Consider the following 17,086-nt stretch of genomic DNA (forward strand, 5'->3'; position numbering starts at 1 on the left):
TGAAATTAATGAGTCAAAGTTATGAGCATTTTAAAATCTACTCATAAATGTTGGCAAGTATCTTGCAATAGAAGAGAAAAGTGGCCAGCAAGGAACATTTATTTCAGTTATTCTTAGGAATGTATCCATGCTGCTGTTAAGCATACAAATATGGACATTTGTATGTATATAATTTCATGTTATACATGTTGTTTTTGAACATATCTGAAACAATACAAGAAAATTATATATATATATTTATTAATACATAAAATTATATATATATAATGCAAAGCTGATTATCTCAGAGAAGTCTGAACTCTAATGTAAGCATCCATTTGTTTGAAATACTAAAGGATAATTATGCCATTTAGATATGTTCTTTGTCTATAGGACTGAAGTCTAAACAAGATGTGTAAGTGAACCCAGAAACAGATTTAGTGAGGACAGTATTTAGTTAAATTGTGTAAAATGCTTGAAATCATATATAAATATGAATTCAAAATTGGAAATGTTTAAGACATTTATATTTGCTAAACCCTTTCCCTGTAAATTTCTCCTAGAATGCACATGGCAAGGTCCTTAATTTCCTGCACTCTCTGTCCTCCTTCTCCTGCCTTATTTTTCTTCACAGCACCAGATCACTCTGTGGTGTGTGTGTGTGTGTGTGTGTGTGTGTGTGTGTGTGTGTGAGCATGTGTATGTGTGTGTGAAAGACAGAGAGACAGAGAGAGAGCGTGAGAGAGAGATATGAAATTTCATAATTTTTATCGCTTCTTAGGATTTGTATATTTATCAAGATGTCGCCTTTTCTTTCAACTCTACATATGTGTTTTCCTTTAAACGATACTGATATTGCTACTAGAGACATTTATTTTATTTATCATTTGCATACTATAACTGCTTCCACCTATTAAATTGATTCAGCCTATTTTCATATGTGCATGTATGTGTGCATCTTTTGATACAAGAAACAAAAAATAACTATTTTTAAAGCTAATATGATCATTATTTTTTAAAGGTTAAGTTTTATTCACTTACACTTATTGTAATTGGCATTAATTTATGTCATCTTGATTTGCAGTTTCTGTTTACTCTTCTTTTTTTCCATTTCTTTGCCTTTTGTTTGAATAAGTCAAATTTCCAAAATCACTTTTCCACTTTGATTAAAAAATATAGATTAAATTTCTATTCTGATGGTGTTTGTAGATTTTAAGTTCTGGATATAATTATACTCCTTTTATAACAAAGCCTGCGTTTATTGGATATTTTTTTTTCTCTTTCTGACAATGATAAGCAACTTCACCTATCTCCACATCTAGTTAAAAGTTTTTGGAGATTTACTATTATATTTTAATCAGAAAAGGTATAGTTATATGTATTTTTAGTAAATGTTTTAATTTACAAACTTTCATTTGTTTACTTTCCGAATTAAATAACATCGCCCCCATACCTCTCTCTGGGTTCAATTTTATTCTCTCTGAAACACATTTTTTTACTGAGCATATGTATGTAAATCACTGAGTTTAAGGAACATTTTTAAACAATTTCTCCTCAAACAGTACTTCTCCTCAATTCCTTCAAAATTGTTCACTTTCCTATTAAACAAAATTAGAGTTTCTTCATCTGTCTTCCATCTCTATTAATATATTCAATTTTTAACCTTATCTCTATAAACTGTGTTTTGCATGAATGTATTGCTTTTCAATCCACTATTCTATTTTTGAATTGGTGCTACCTAGAGATCACTTAATTTACAGAATTTTGCATTTCAATCACAATGTTTCATGTCCATCTTGTTCTATTTATTTTATTTTATAGTTATCAATCATCATTTCAACTTTTTTGTGTTATGATTTATCATTTAAATAAAATAAGGCCTTTGATTTATTTTATGCTCCTGCAAATATTTATTTTAATGTCTTCTGACTATCTTATAAATTGTGTGTCCTATGAAACAATTGTTAATTAAATTTATCGGGGTGACAATGGTTAGTAAAATTACATAGGTTTCAAGTGTACAATTCTATAATATATCATCTGTATTTCACATTGTGTGTTCAACACCCAAAGTCGATTCTCCTTCCATCACCATATATTTGACCCCCTTCACCCTCTTCTACTACCTCCCTCCCCTCTTACCCTCTGGTAACCTCTAAACTATTGTCTGTGTCTATGAGTTTTTGTGAAACAAATTCTTGATTTGATTGTCTATTTTATTGGTTGTATTTATTAGCCTTAGATTGTCTGATGCATTTTGGAAGTTTTGTATGCAATTCTTTGTTGTTTGTTGGTGATAGTGATGGTAGTTTTTTTGTTGTTGTTATTGTTTTATTTGTTTTGTTTTTCTTCTCTCCCACTGGACAAACATTCTGTTCACCAGTTTTGCTGCTACCTTCACCTAGTGTTTTGGGCCTCCCATCCAAACCATGAATTATTTTCCGTTTTTAGAATACTGTGCCCTTAGAAATATTGGGGATATTGCAAATTCCAAACAGAATACTAGGGGACTTGGCTCATTTCTGATAATAAGGTATGTTTGTCCCTCTACCCACAATCCCCAACCAATTGAGGCATACGTCTAAAGAAAGACAAATATCAAACTCCCAGATTGCTGAAACTTTTTTGCAGCTACTCTTCTGGGATGGGAGCTCTTCATACTAATTCCTGGGTTTTAGCAATGAATTTAGTTCTAGTATCCTATTTCATAAGAAACAGCTTTAATATTCTTCTTTTCCTTCTCCTTCTCCTTCTGCTTCTTCTTCTTCTTCCCCAAGGGTAAATGATCCTGGGCTTGGATATTCCCTTTCTCCAGATAGATGTAGCTTATCTTAACTACATGTATCATGCTCTTCTACAATTCGGTCTTTATTTTCCATCCTTGGAATGGCAGGCACCAGTTTCACTTTATTTTTATCCCAAGCCCTAGGTTAAATTAGTCACAAACAGAACTTTGAGAACTAGTCATTATTATGAAAATATTAAGTTGAACATTTGTAGGGATATTTCCTATTCCTCCCATATTATTTTCCTTAAAAATAAATTTGTAGATGAGGATTTGTTCACTCAAAAGTTATACAAATGGAAAAAATATACAAACATTTTCTGCTGGTTCAAATTTAGTTCCTTGCTTCAATCTGATATTTCTTAAATGTATGTTAAATGTGATTTTGTAGGGGTGAGAAGTGCTAGCTTTTAATTAAAAATTGTAAATTGAAACCAATTTCTATACTAATTCACTTCCTTAGGTCAAGGTTCCAAAGAAAATCTACACATTTCCTATGTAACTGGATGTAGTCAAATTCAATTTCCTTTTGACATTTCCCAACCAGAAACTTCTAGGGGTGTGTTAGTTTTTATCACATAGGTAATTAAAAAACAGCATTGATTTCTACTAAACAGCCCATCATGATCGATTTTGTTATATCTTCTGCCTGAGATTATCAATTATCTCCTAGTTTATGACTATATGTGCATATCATAATATATTAAAGAGAAATATATATTTATGACTGGAATCAAATTTCATATTTGCTTGTTTTGTTATTTGATTAGTTTTGAGTGTGTGTGTGTGAGTGTGTTTGACTTTTATTAGAGAACACAATAAATGAAAACAGAAGCGATTCCTATGTTTCCAAATTGTTCCACTTTGAAAATACTGTATTTTAATATTTTTTATAAAGTCTCCTGGGCAATTTACCCGCTGGCCAATCCTTAATTTGGTTCGTGCTATGTGTAATGAGATAACTTCGTGTCATAGAATACAGTGGATTGGTTTCCTCTATTATATTCTCCAAACTTCTTTCCCATGATATCTTTCTACTTCAGGGCTTTTTATGTCCTTTAATTTGGGCAATTATAATACTAATGATATTTTCAAGTGTGAATACTTTCCAGCAACCAAGACAACATAAGTCTTCAGACTTGATTCTGACCTCATACTGTAAATGCTTCATATGTTCACTTTTATTCTTTTTCCCTTGAGCTATTATTTATATAATATACTGAGTTTTCAATGTCATTTACACTGTGCATTTCTGTCAGATGCATATATATGTCACTGAATGGTTGCAAGGTTAATGTTGTTGCTGTTTTATGCAGTAAATATGTCATATGTATCATGATATCAGTTATCAGATTTCATGTCATTTACAATGTTTGTATTGTTATATTTTCATTTTTTCCTCTTTACCTCAAATTAAAACCCACTTCAGTTAATGTTATGGAACGAGTACTGAGGATTTTGAAAAACATTTTCCTAGGTCCTATTCATTACACGCATATTATTGCAGCTTACTGATATACTGTCTCACACATCACTCCTTTCATTCTAAATAAGTGTGTAATTGAGTAGTGGAACTACACTGACATGTCTTTGCAACAAACACATGAAAGGAATTAACAGTGATATTTGTAAGCAAGATGTATAATTTGGCAATTTTCAGGATTTCATAAAAGCATGCTGTACACATAAACACATTGACATGTTTTGTTTTCCTTTAAAATCAATCTGTTACTATCAACTTGAAAATTATCTGTTGAGTGAAAAATCTTGTAATACGATGAAGCTGCTCTTGTATCTGATTCCAGAGGTTATATGGAACATTGCTGGAGCTTAAAGGTTTGACAACTTTTTCTGTATAGTAAATGCTTTAGATTTTACTGGCCCCACAGACTTTGTTGTAACTGCTCAACATTGCTGTTATAGCCCAAAGTAGCTGTAGAGAATATGGAAACAAACAAATATGTTTTCCAATAAAACTTACTTACATAAATATGTGGAGCCCTAGATTTTACCTATATATTGTATTTATTGACCTCTGCTTTTTATCGAGCATTGGGGGGGAAATTATAGTAGACTTTTAAACTATGCGACCAATATTAATTTGTATTATATTAAAAGTATTAAAATGCTGATATAATTTATGATGTATACCAAGGATATGCACAAATGGATATATTTATTTATTCATAATAATTATAAAGGTAATAGTACTCAAGGACTCAAGGGCTATATTCAGAAGCAGTTTTATGTTTTACTATCACTGTATAGTTGTTCTGTGTGAATGATGCTTTGCTGTTTGTGGATGAAAATTAGGGTGAGTGCCATGATTTTTTTGTGCCATTGCCATGAAACACAACAGTCTCAATTAATAAGTAATATGTCCTGTCAGTCTAGCACAATGATAACATCTTTAGACTTCACTCATAGTTGTAGCTGCCTGTATTGGAAGCAGGTTTGTTTCAGCATTGATAAAGGGATGGATAATTGCCATCTCTATTTCCCACCTAGTTTACTCATCATGATTTTTAAGCCATCCAGATGAGCTCAATGGAGAGAAAGTTGAGAAAAAAAGGCAGAAAAGTTTCTATTTGGTTAACATTCTCATTAGGTAGCATCATATTCTTTGTCTATATTAACTTAGTATTTAATACTAATTCCTTTTTGATGGGGCCCTTCATGGGAACTTATGGAAACCTAACCCATTAGCTGGAGCTCTTCAGCTCTAAGTTTCTGTGAAGTGGAAGGAGGAACATTGTTTCAGTTTTGTTGGTTACACTGCTACTTAATCCCTAATTATCATAAATGCATCCACTCTCATTTTGCTGAGATATTTCCCCCATCCAGGTGACAATCACACCCTGGACCTCATCCCACCGTGGCCCACATCTTGTCCATGGAAATCATTCCCATTATTTCTGAAATACTTTGGAAGATCAGCAGAATCCCAGTACATCCACCTCTCCTTGGCTCCATTGTCAAAGCCGCTCAGCTGACAAACTCTTACCTTTCAGATTCTCAAGACAGAAGTATGCAAAGTCCATTATTTCCCCCAAATTGTAGAGATCATTTATGAAGTTTTCCAAGTGACAGGAGATCTCTTTGAAACATATCATTTTCACCAAGGGTAAAGAGGAAACACGAACAAATTTGAAAATATTAAAATATTCTCTCTAGTCTCCAACAACTTCCAACTCATTGTAGTCTTGTGAGTGAAGATTTAAGAGTTTTATTAACCATCTCAATTACACTCTTTTTAAATCCTGCATCATGGCTTCTCTACTTACTTTGGAGTGTGGCATCTATTGCTTTAGAGACCCAGGGACAGGGCTGAACTTCTGATGGCAATGAAGTTTGTACAAAGCAAAACTTAGAGTCTGTGTGACTGGAACTTCTGAGGGCTGTTGTATAGGCAGCACTTAACCACCAAAAATGAAATTGAAAAAAATTATGCTTAATATGCAGTAGCATATATAACATTTAGTATAAGTAGTAGTTTGATGAATGAATTTGTGTCTTAATTGCATATTTGGTCATACATTGAATCTAACATATTTTAAAACCCATCATGTTTGATAAGGCATTCCATACTTGGACAATTCCTGTCTTTTTGATAAACTGTGTTTCTTTAACAGCCTGTCATTTTACTCTTCTGAAATTTCTTCTTCTTTCCTGGTTTCTTCTTAGCCTCATTTGCAAGTTTCTCCTCTTTTCTCTGTCTTTAAATATTGGAGTTCCTCAAAAACCCAATCCTGGACACTCTTTTTCTGACAGTGTACGTTTTCTCTACAGAATCTCATCCAATTTACTGAATTACTATTTACATACTGATGTGTTCATGATTTATAACTTCAGGCCAAACATTGCCTTTATAAATCTAACAGCCTACTTTTGTCTTCTTAGGGTATCTTAAAGGCATTTCAAATTCAGCACGCCAATAACTGAAGTCATAGCTGATACCCCCACAGCCCAATCTCCTCCATTGCTTCTTAACTTAGCAGTCAGCTTTTCAATTCACTGCAAGATACTCAAGTAACATAAAAAGCAAATCTGATCACATACATTTTCTCCATAAAACTCTTCCAAACTTTCCCATTGCTCTTTGCAGCTCTCCTAATTGTCATGGCCTACACACTCCCTCTCCCTTTTAACTTCTCTAAACTCGTTGCCTGACATTGCATCCTTGTTATGTGTCCTCATTCAACCTGACATCCCTTTGTTTCTATGAATGTAATATGATGCATCCATTACAGGCAATTCCCACATGATTTTGCCTCTATCTGGACCACTGTCCTCCCTCCTCCTGTATCTACTTATAAGAGAATTACTTATTAAAACCAGATCTCATCTCAAACACTACAACCTTGGGAAATAATTTCTTAGGCTTTGAAACATGATCAGGTCTTATTTTATATATTTATCATCTAGCTTTTCATTAACTTTTAAAATTAATTTCAAGTGCACAGAACAATATTAGACATTTAAATACCTCACAGAGTAATATCCCCACCAAGTTACTAGTCATCTGATACAATACATATCAGATGCTATTACACGACCATTGGCTGCACTTTACATTCTGTGACTATATATGTGTGTGTATATATATATATATATATATATATATATATATATATATATATAGCAAATATATATATCAAAACAGCTGTGGGTTTATTATATATGGCTTTTACTATGTGGAGCTATGTTCCCACTATTCCCACTTTGCTGAAAGTTTTAATCATAAATAGATGCTGGATTTTGTCAAATGCTTTTTCTGCATCTGTTGATATGATCTTATGATTTTATTTTCATTTTGTTTATGTAGTGTATTACATTAATTAATTTGTGAATATTGAACCAAACTTGCATCCCAAGAATGAATCCCACTTGATCGTGGTGTATGATCTTTTGAATGTATTGCTGAATTAGTTTTGCTAATATATATTAGAGTTGACATTCAATATTATTTTATATTAGTTTCTGGTGTACAGCATTTATATAATTTATGTGTGGTTAGGCATTTATATAATTTATGATGTGATCTCCCTGATAAATCTAGTACCCATGTGACACCGTATATAGATTTTACAACATTACTGACTATATTCTCCATACTATGTTTCACATCCCGGTGACTATTTTGTGACTACCAATTTGTACTTGCTCATACCTTCAGCATTCTCACCCATCCTCTCATCCCCACTCCCATCCAGCAGCCATCAGTTTGCTTTCTGTATCTATGAGTCTATTTCTGTTTACTTTGTTCATTTATTCTGTTCTTTAGATTCCACATGTAAGAGAGATCATATAGGATTTGTCTTTCTCAATTATTTCGCTTAGTGTAATATACTTCAGATCCATCCATGTTGCTGAAAAATAGTAACATTTCATTTTTTTATAGCAGAGTAATACGCTATTGTATAAATGTGCCACAATTTCTTTTTTTAATTAAAATTTATTTGGGTGACAATTGTTGTTAAAATTATATAGGTTTCAAGAGCCACAATTTCTTTATCCAATCGTCTATTGATGGGCGTTTTGGTTGTTTCCATTATCTTGGCTATTGTGAATAGTGCTGCAGTGAACATAGGGGTGCATATATTTTTTTGAGCTATGGTTTTGGATTATTTTGGATACATACTTAGGAGTAGAATTGCTGAGTCATAATATTGTTCTATTTTTAATTTTGTGAGGAACATCTATACTGTTTTCCACAATGGCTGCATCAATTTGCAGTCCCACCAACAATACACAAGGGTTCTCTTTTCTCTACATCCTCACCAGCACTTGTTTGTTGATCTATTGATGATAACCATCTGACAAGTGTGAGGTGTTATCTCATTGTGGTGTTTATTTGCTTTTCTCTGATGATTAATAACTTTGAGTATCTTTTCATATGCTTATTGGCCATCTGCATGTCCTCTTTGGAGAAATGTTTATTCAGGTCCTCTGCACATTTATTTAATTGGATTTTTTTTTCTTTTTTGATGTTTGGTTTTATGAGTTTTTTAATAAATTTTGAATATTAACCCCTTATCTGATGTATCATTGGTAAATATCTTCTCACATTCAGTAGGATGTCTTTTTGTTTTGTTGATGGTTTCCTTTGCTATGAAAAAACCTTTTAGCTTGATGTAGTCTCATTTTACTTTGTTTTGTTTCCCTCGCCCAAGGAGATATATCAATAAAAATATTACTAAGAATAATGTCTGAGAGTTTACTTCCTATATTTTCTTCTTGGAGTTTTATGGTTTTGGGTCTTATATTTAAGTCTTTAATCCATTTTGAGTTTATTCTTATGTATGGTGTCAGAAAGTCATCCAGTTTCTTTCTTTCTTCTTACTTCTTTCCTTCTTTCCTTCCTTGCTTCCTTCCATTCTTTCCTTCCTTCCTTCCTTCCTTCCTTCCTTCCTTCCTTCCTTCCTTCCTTCCTTCTTTCTTTCTTTCTTTTTTTTTTTTTTTGCATGTATCTGTCCAGTGTTCCCAGCACCATTTATTGAATAGACTGTCTTTACCCCAGTGTAAATTCTTGCTTCCTTTGTTAAATGACCATGTAAGAATGGATTTATTTCTGGGTTCTCTATTCTGTCCCATTGATCTATCTGTCTGTTTTTATGCCAATGCCATGTTGTTTTGATTACTATGGCCTTATAGTATAGTTTGATATCAGGTAGTGAGATATCTCGAGCTTTGTTCTTCTTTCTGAGGATTGCCAAGGCTATTGAGGTTCCTTTATGATTCCATATAAATTTTAAGATTATTTGTTCTAGTTCTGTGAAAAATGCCATTGGTATTTTGATAGGAATTGCATTGAATCTATATATTGTTATGGGTAGCATGGACTTTTTAACTATATTAATTCTTCCCATCCATGAATATGGTATATATTTCCATTTATTTGACCTTCTTTAATTTCTCTCTTCAATGGCTTACAATTTTCTCCCTACCAGTCTTTTACTTAGTGGTTAAATTTACTCCTACGTATTTTACTTTTTTTGACAAAATTATAAATGGCATTATGTTCTTAATTGTCTTTCTGATAGTTTATTATTAGTGTATCAAAATGCAACCGATTTCTGAATATTGGTTTTGTAACCTCCTACTTTGCTATATTCATTTATCAATTCTAATAGTTTTTTAGTGGAATATTTTGGGTTCTCTCTATATGCTATCGTGTAATCTGCAAAGAATGACTATTTTATTTCTTCCCTTCCCTTTTTGATGCTTTTTATTTCTTTTTCTTCTCTGATTGTTGTGGCTAGAACTTCCACAACTATGTTGAATAAAAATGGTGAAAGTAGGCATCCTTGTCTACTTCCAATCTTAAGGAGAATGGTTTAAGCTTTCCCCCATTAAGCACGATACTAGGTGTGGGTCTGTTATATGGGCTTTTATTATGTGGAGATATATTCCCACTATTCCCACTTTGCTGAGAAATTTAATCATAAATAGATGCTGTTTTTTGTCAAATGCTTTTTCTGTATCTGTTGATATGATCATATGATTTTATTTTCATTTTGTTTATGTGATCTATTATGTTAATTGATTTGTGAATATTAAACCAAACTTGCATTCCAGGAATGAATCCCACTGGATCGTGGTGTATGATCTTTTTGATGTATTGCTGAATTAGTTTTGCTAATATTTTGCCTCAATGTTCATCAGGAATATTGGCCTATAGTATTCTTTTTTTGTAATATCTTTGCCTGGTTTTTGAATCAGAGTAATGGTGGCCTTGTAAAATGATCTTGGGAGCCTTCCCTACTCTTGAAGTTTTTGGAATCATTTGAGAAGGATATGGGTTAATTCTTTCTTGAATGTTTGGTAATATTCACCTGTGAAGCCATCTGGTCCAGGACTTTTGTTTCATGGGAGCTTGTTTATTAGTGATTTGATTTCAGTAGTTGCAATTGGTGTGTTCATATTTTCTGTTTCTTTTTTATTCAGCTGTGGAAGATTGTATGCTTCTAGGAATTTATCCTTTTCTTCCAGATTGTCAAATTTGTTGGCATATAGTTGCTCATCGTATTTTCTTAATTTTTCTATATGTCTATGGTGTCTGTTTTCACTTCTCTTTTATTTCTGATTTTATTTATTTGGGTCCTCTCTCTTTTTTTTTTCATGAGTCCAGTTTTCCAAATTTGTTTATATTTTAGAAAACTAGCTCTTGGTTTCATTGATCTTTTGTGGGTTTCTTTAGCCTCTATTTTGTTTATTTCCACTCTGATCTTTATTATGCCTTCCTTCTACTCACTTTGGGCTTTGTTTGCTATTCTTTTACCAGATCCTTTAGATGTAAATTTAGACTGTTTATTTGAGATTTTTCTTGTTTCTTTAGGTAGGCCTACATTGCTATGAATTTCCCTGTGAGGACTGCTTTGGCAGTGTCCCATAGATTTTGGGGTCATTATGCTTTCATTTTAATTTGTCTCAAGGTATCTTTAGATTTCTTCCTTGATCTCATTGTTGACCCATTATTTAGTAGCATATTATTTAACCTTTATGTGTTTGTGTGTTTTTCACTTTTTTTCTTGTAATTGATTTCTAGTTTCTGGTCAGAGAAGATGTTTGATATGACTCTAATCTTTTTAAATTTATGGAGACTTGTTTTGTGAACTAACACATGGTCTATCTTGAAAAATCTTCCATGTACTTTTGAAAAAATGTATATTCTGCTGCTTTGGGATGGAATGCTCTAAAAATATCAATTAAATCCATCTGATCTAGTGTGTCATTTAAGGCCAAAGCCACAGTTTCTGTATTGATTTTCTGTCAGGAAGAGCTCTCTAGGGGAGTCAATAGGGGGTGTTAAAATCCCCTTCTATGATTGTGCTACTTTTGATCTCTGCCTTTATGTCAGTCAATATTTGTTTTATATATTTTGGTGCTTCTGTGTTGGGTGCATACATGTTTACTAGGGTTATGTCCTGCTGTTGTATTGATCCCTTTATTATTATGTAATATGCTTCTTTGTCTTGTATTAGAGTCTTCATTTTAAAGTCTATTTTGTTCAGTATAAGTATTGCTACCCCAGATTTTTTCTCATTTCCATTTGCGTGAAATATTTTTTTCCATCCCTTTCAGTCTATGTGTGTCTTTTTATCTGAGGTGGGTCTCTCATAGACAGCATATGCATGGGTCTTGGTTATAAAAATGCTTAAGGAACTTAGTGAGAATTTCAACGCCACCAAAATTTCCCTGAGCCACCATGGGCCTTCTGCTGCTGCAAAAGGCTTCCACAACTTGTGGAGCAGAAGGCTGCTCAGCAGCCAAAAGTGCCCCCTGACAATGTAACACCAGCTGTGGGGATCCAGGCCATCACCAAAGTGGGGCTCATGCGTGGATTTTACCATACCAATGCAGTCTCAGATTTGGTCCTTTGGGGTAGGGTTCAACCCAGAATATATGGTGCCCTTCTGTAGGCTACACATGAAGCAGGCTCTGCACAGGGACAATGGCTGGTTCCCCTAGCCCTCCCACTGAAGCCACAAAATGCCGTCTTTTCCTGTACATTTCTGGCACCTCTCAAGGTGCTGTGCCTCCACTGGAGACCAGCTGAGTGTTTCCAAGTGAGTGAGGCTGTGTGCAGTCCCCTCAAGAGGGCATCTGCATTTCTAGCCACCTTCTATCTCACTGGGTCAGATAGATAGAGTCCTAGCTGGTCATCACTGCTGGATGTTGTGGGAATTTCTCCTCCTGGCATAGGACCCCAAGTGTGAGGAGCCTGGTATAAGGCTGGGAACCCTCCCTCCTTTGGGGGAGACCTCTGCCAAGGCGGCATTCCCTCCCGGTATTCAACCATTATCTATGTGTTTGGGGTCATCCTGTTTTGTGTCTCTGCCCCTTCTACCAGTCTCTGTGTGGCCTCTTTCCCCAATCCCCAGTTATAGGAGTCCTGTTCAGCTAGTCTTCAGGTGATTCTTGAGTTTGATTGTTCTATAATTTGTAATTTTGGTGTGATTTTGAGAAGTAGTAGGCATAGCATGTACTTAATCTGCCTTCTTGGACCTTCTCTGATTAACTTTTTCGTACCACCTACCAAAATGCCTTCAAGTGATTTTTATCATAATTCTTTTCATATCTATAGGTTCTATTAGGACAGGATCTCTCAATTTTTGTTTACTATTGCAACACTAACACCTGACCAATCAATCATTGATTAGTAAGTAGTAGACTATTTCTCAATGAATAAATAAACATATGTTCCTACAGTGTATTGTGATATTTATGAAAAATAATGGAAAATGTGTGAGTTTTACGCTTCTGTTCTGTAGACAAATTATGTAAAAATAATAAACAGTAACATGGAAAAGTGAATGCCCTTCATGTTTTCTAGCAAAGAATAAAACGATATAATATGAAAAGGAAATACAGAATGGGAGAAAATACTTGCAAATCATATATCTCATAATGTATTAATATCCAAAATATATAAAGAACTCATACAACTCAATAACAAAAGCAAACAAATAAACAAACAAACAATCTGATTTAAAAAAAAAATGAGCAGATGAACTGAATGGACACTTTTTTCCAAAGAAGCCATGCAAATTGCCCACAGGTACATGAAGAGATGCTCAAAATTGATAATCATCGGGGAAATGTAAATCAAGACCACAATGAGATGTCACCTCACATCTGTTTTAATGGCTATAATCAAGAAGACAAAAGATAACAAATGTTGGCAAAGATATGGAAAAAGGAAATCCCTTGTGCACTCTTGGTGAAAATATAAATTGGTGCAGCCATTACGGAAAACAGTGAATTGGTTTCTCAAAAAACTAAAATAGAACTACCATATGATCCAGTAATCCCACTTCTGTGTAGATACCCAAAGGAAATGAAAACAGGATATTGAATTCCCATGTTTATTGCAGCTTTATTCATAGTAGTCCAAGATATCAAAAAACCTGTCAGTGACAGAATGGATAGAAAAAAAAAAAGATGTGAAATACACACACATAATGGAAAATTATTCAGCCAGGGGAAAGAGAAAAATCCTGCCATTTGTAGCAACATGAATAAACCTTAAGGGCATTATGCTTAATAAGATAAGCTAGAGAGAACAAAAGAAGAAACAAAAAGAGAAAAAAAAGCAAACAATAAAAAAGATAAGCTAAAGAGAGAAAGACAACTATTGTATAATATAACCTATATGTGGAATCTAAAAGTCCAAACTCACAGAAACAGAGAGTCAAATAGTGGTTACCAGGGTTGGGAGGGTGGGGAGATTGGGGAGATGTTGTTAAAGTGTACAAACCTGCAACTAGAAAATGAATAATTTCTAGAGATCTAATGCACAACATAATGTTTACAGTCAACAATAGTGTATTATATAGTTTCTAAGAGACTAAATCTTACATGTTCTCACCATGAAAAAGAAACGATAGTTATATGATACGATAGATATGTTACCTAAAGCTACAGTGATAGTTATATTGCAATATATAAATGTGTTAAATCAACCTGTTGTGCATCTTAAACTTACACAATGTTGTATGTCAATTTTATCTCAATTTAAAAAAGGGTGACATTTAATTAATAATTAATTTTTTAAATATTTGGTACAATTCACCAGTGAAGCCATGTTGGCCTGGGCTTCCTTTTAATGAATATTTTATGATCATTAATTCTAATTTTTTCTTCAGTGAATATGTATTGCTTTATTAATGACATTAAAAAACCACTAGTAATAAAGCTCAATTAATACGCTAGGAACATATTTATAGCAAATATAAGGTACATACCTTTTATAAATAGAATCCCTTACTAAAACATCCTAATGCATCAGTGAAAAAAAAGATAAATGAAAAACTGCATAAGAACTGGCAAAGTTAAAGGGAGAGAAGGCCAGTCACATAATGTTATAATTCCAGGTGGGAATATTGCATGCTGCAACCTTTCTCAAGTTCTATTTGCAATTGTGTGTTAAAAAACAAAACAAAACAAAACAAAACAAAACAAAACAAAAACAAACAAAAAACATGTTTAGTCATGACATCTCCCTTCTAGTAATTTCTCTTAAGGATTTATTCAATTATTTTTGGCAACCTGATAAGATTTTCTCCTTTCCAGTGTTGTTCATGATTTCTTGTTGGAGATCTCAGTTATAGAGAGTCATTTGCCTATTTTGACATCACTATCTTACCCCACACCTCATCTCACTTATTTTATCTGGGGGATGTATCAGTTAGGATATATTACTTATTGTAGCATGCAGCTCAAAAACTGTATAATGGCTCATATGTGATGGAAGTTTACTTTTCACTAGAGCCTAAATGGATGTTTCCGATTGATGTTTCTCAAAGTGGCAGTGATAGATGTACCAAGGCTTGCTCCATCCTGAGGCTCTGCCATCCTCAACAGGAGCCTTCCAAGGTCTCAGTGCTCATCATCAAATAAGTGAAACTAGAAAGAGTTTTCAGGGAAATATACGGAAGATTTTATGGATAGACTTGGAAGTGATGCACATAATTTCTGATCACCTTTGCTGCCTGAACCTTGGCTGTACATCCTCCCTCCTCCCTCCACACAGAGATCTATGGTAGGTTAATAAATGTGTTTTAGCAATCTTGGTGAATACCCTGCCTGTCTCTGTTATAGGGTAAAAAGGGAATTATGCTCCCAGAAAAATGTTTTCAGCAACACATATTAGTATTTTATTTTGTGTGTTATGAATTTAAATGTATACTATGTAGCACTCATGAAATACTGTAATTCATTTCAAAACCTAAATGTTTAAATTATTCATGCTCGATTTAAAGTTTTCCCTTTCTTTGCTCTGCTTTGTTTTGCCTCTGCTCTGTAACCGACATCGACTTTTTAAAAAGCAACCTTATTTTACCTATTCCCTGTTAATTTTTTCCACTCCTCCCAAAAGTGTTTTGCCTCATTACTGCTTTATCTTTTGATTTTTTCCTTTCATCCCAAAGTCATTTTACGTAAGCTCTATAAAAAGAGTTTAATATCTACCTAATAATAGGTCTTATCCAAATAATAAATTCACTCGTACAGTTATGTGTGTTCCTTTTGAGAGAATATGCATGGTTTTATGGACAATCAATTAAGACCAGCTATTAATGAAGGGAAGAACTAGGAAATTACCTAGTATTTGTCTTTTCTACCCCACAGTATATCTCTGAATCCTTAAATGTTACTTATTTTCAAATGACCCTTATTGTTTGTCAAAGTAATATAAGCCCACGTTTTTTTAAAACAGTGAAATAAAGCCTAAAAACACTTGTAATGAAAAACGACATGCACATGGCTCTATTTCTGCCCTAACTCACGATTCTCAGACTTAACTCCTCTATATTGTTTAGCTGTTTCTTCCTGCAGTTACTTTCTCTTTATTTTTTCTAAACAATGTTTCTACTGCTGTTTTAGTCAACATGCTCAAATAGATCTGTCATATACCTATCAAAACTTTTTCCGAAGTTAAACCCACTAGACATCAAGCTGCTCAATTTTCCCTACCATGCTCTCCCACCCATCCGTGGAGATCTCCTCTCAGTACTCCGTCCTCAGACATCTACTTCAACTTGCACTGGTGTCAAGTTTACTTGTTTTAGACTGGTGTCTAGTTGTGAATTGGGAATTCCTTCTGCCTCTCTCTAACTCACAGGGTGAAATATACCCACTGGTGTTATAGAAGCTGGACTCAAAAAAGAGTGGATATGCCACAATTGATGAGCAGGTTTTTAATTAACTCTCCAGTTTGCAATAGGCAACTTACTCCAGCCTTCAAAAGTGGCTCGTGCACCTGTACTTGGAGTCTCTCAGGTTCAGTTTACCTACTGAATAAACGTTGTGTGCCCTGTGAGTGTAAGAACAGGTTGTTGTCGGACGGCTTGCAATGGAACAGAGGACCTGGAGATTCCAACCCTCTATACTTAGACTTTTGGCAAGTCTTTCTTTTCAATCCCAGCCTTCTGCAGTATTTGCTTCCTTCACATAATGGGTCTTCAAGGGTTCTGTGGGGTACTTGATCTTCTAGCTCTTGATACTTGACACTGCAGTCACCCAGATAATAAATTTGCTTCCTAAACCAGTTACCCCTCCTTCGCTTTTCTTCTTGTCTTCAAATTTTGTCAAAATATCAGATTTACTGTTGCCTTTTCTCCAGTTCTCTTTGTCCTTGGGAAATAGTCTCTTTTATTTTTTTATTCAATTGAAAATATATGTGTATGTCAACCTCTAATCAGTCGTTCAATTCCTTTTTAATTCAGTTTTAGGGTGATAGCAGAGAGGGTATCCTATATACCTGAGCTGTTGGGTTTTTTTGGTCCTATTTATTCCTGAAATCTGTGTTTTAATTATCTC

The 17,086-nt window shown here is 33.9% G+C and overlaps 1 pseudogene; it reads right to left on the reverse strand.

Moving 5' to 3' along the window:
* Positions 1-12,566, reverse strand: part of LOC117033336 (serine incorporator 3-like) — a 58,178-nt pseudogene extending 45,612 nt beyond the window's left edge.
* Between the last annotated feature and the right edge of the window lie 4,520 nt (positions 12,567-17,086).

This window comes from Rhinolophus ferrumequinum, chromosome 13, assembly GCF_004115265.2.
Source record: "Rhinolophus ferrumequinum isolate MPI-CBG mRhiFer1 chromosome 13, mRhiFer1_v1.p, whole genome shotgun sequence".
In the NCBI taxonomy this organism is placed as follows: Eukaryota; Metazoa; Chordata; class Mammalia; order Chiroptera; family Rhinolophidae; genus Rhinolophus; species Rhinolophus ferrumequinum.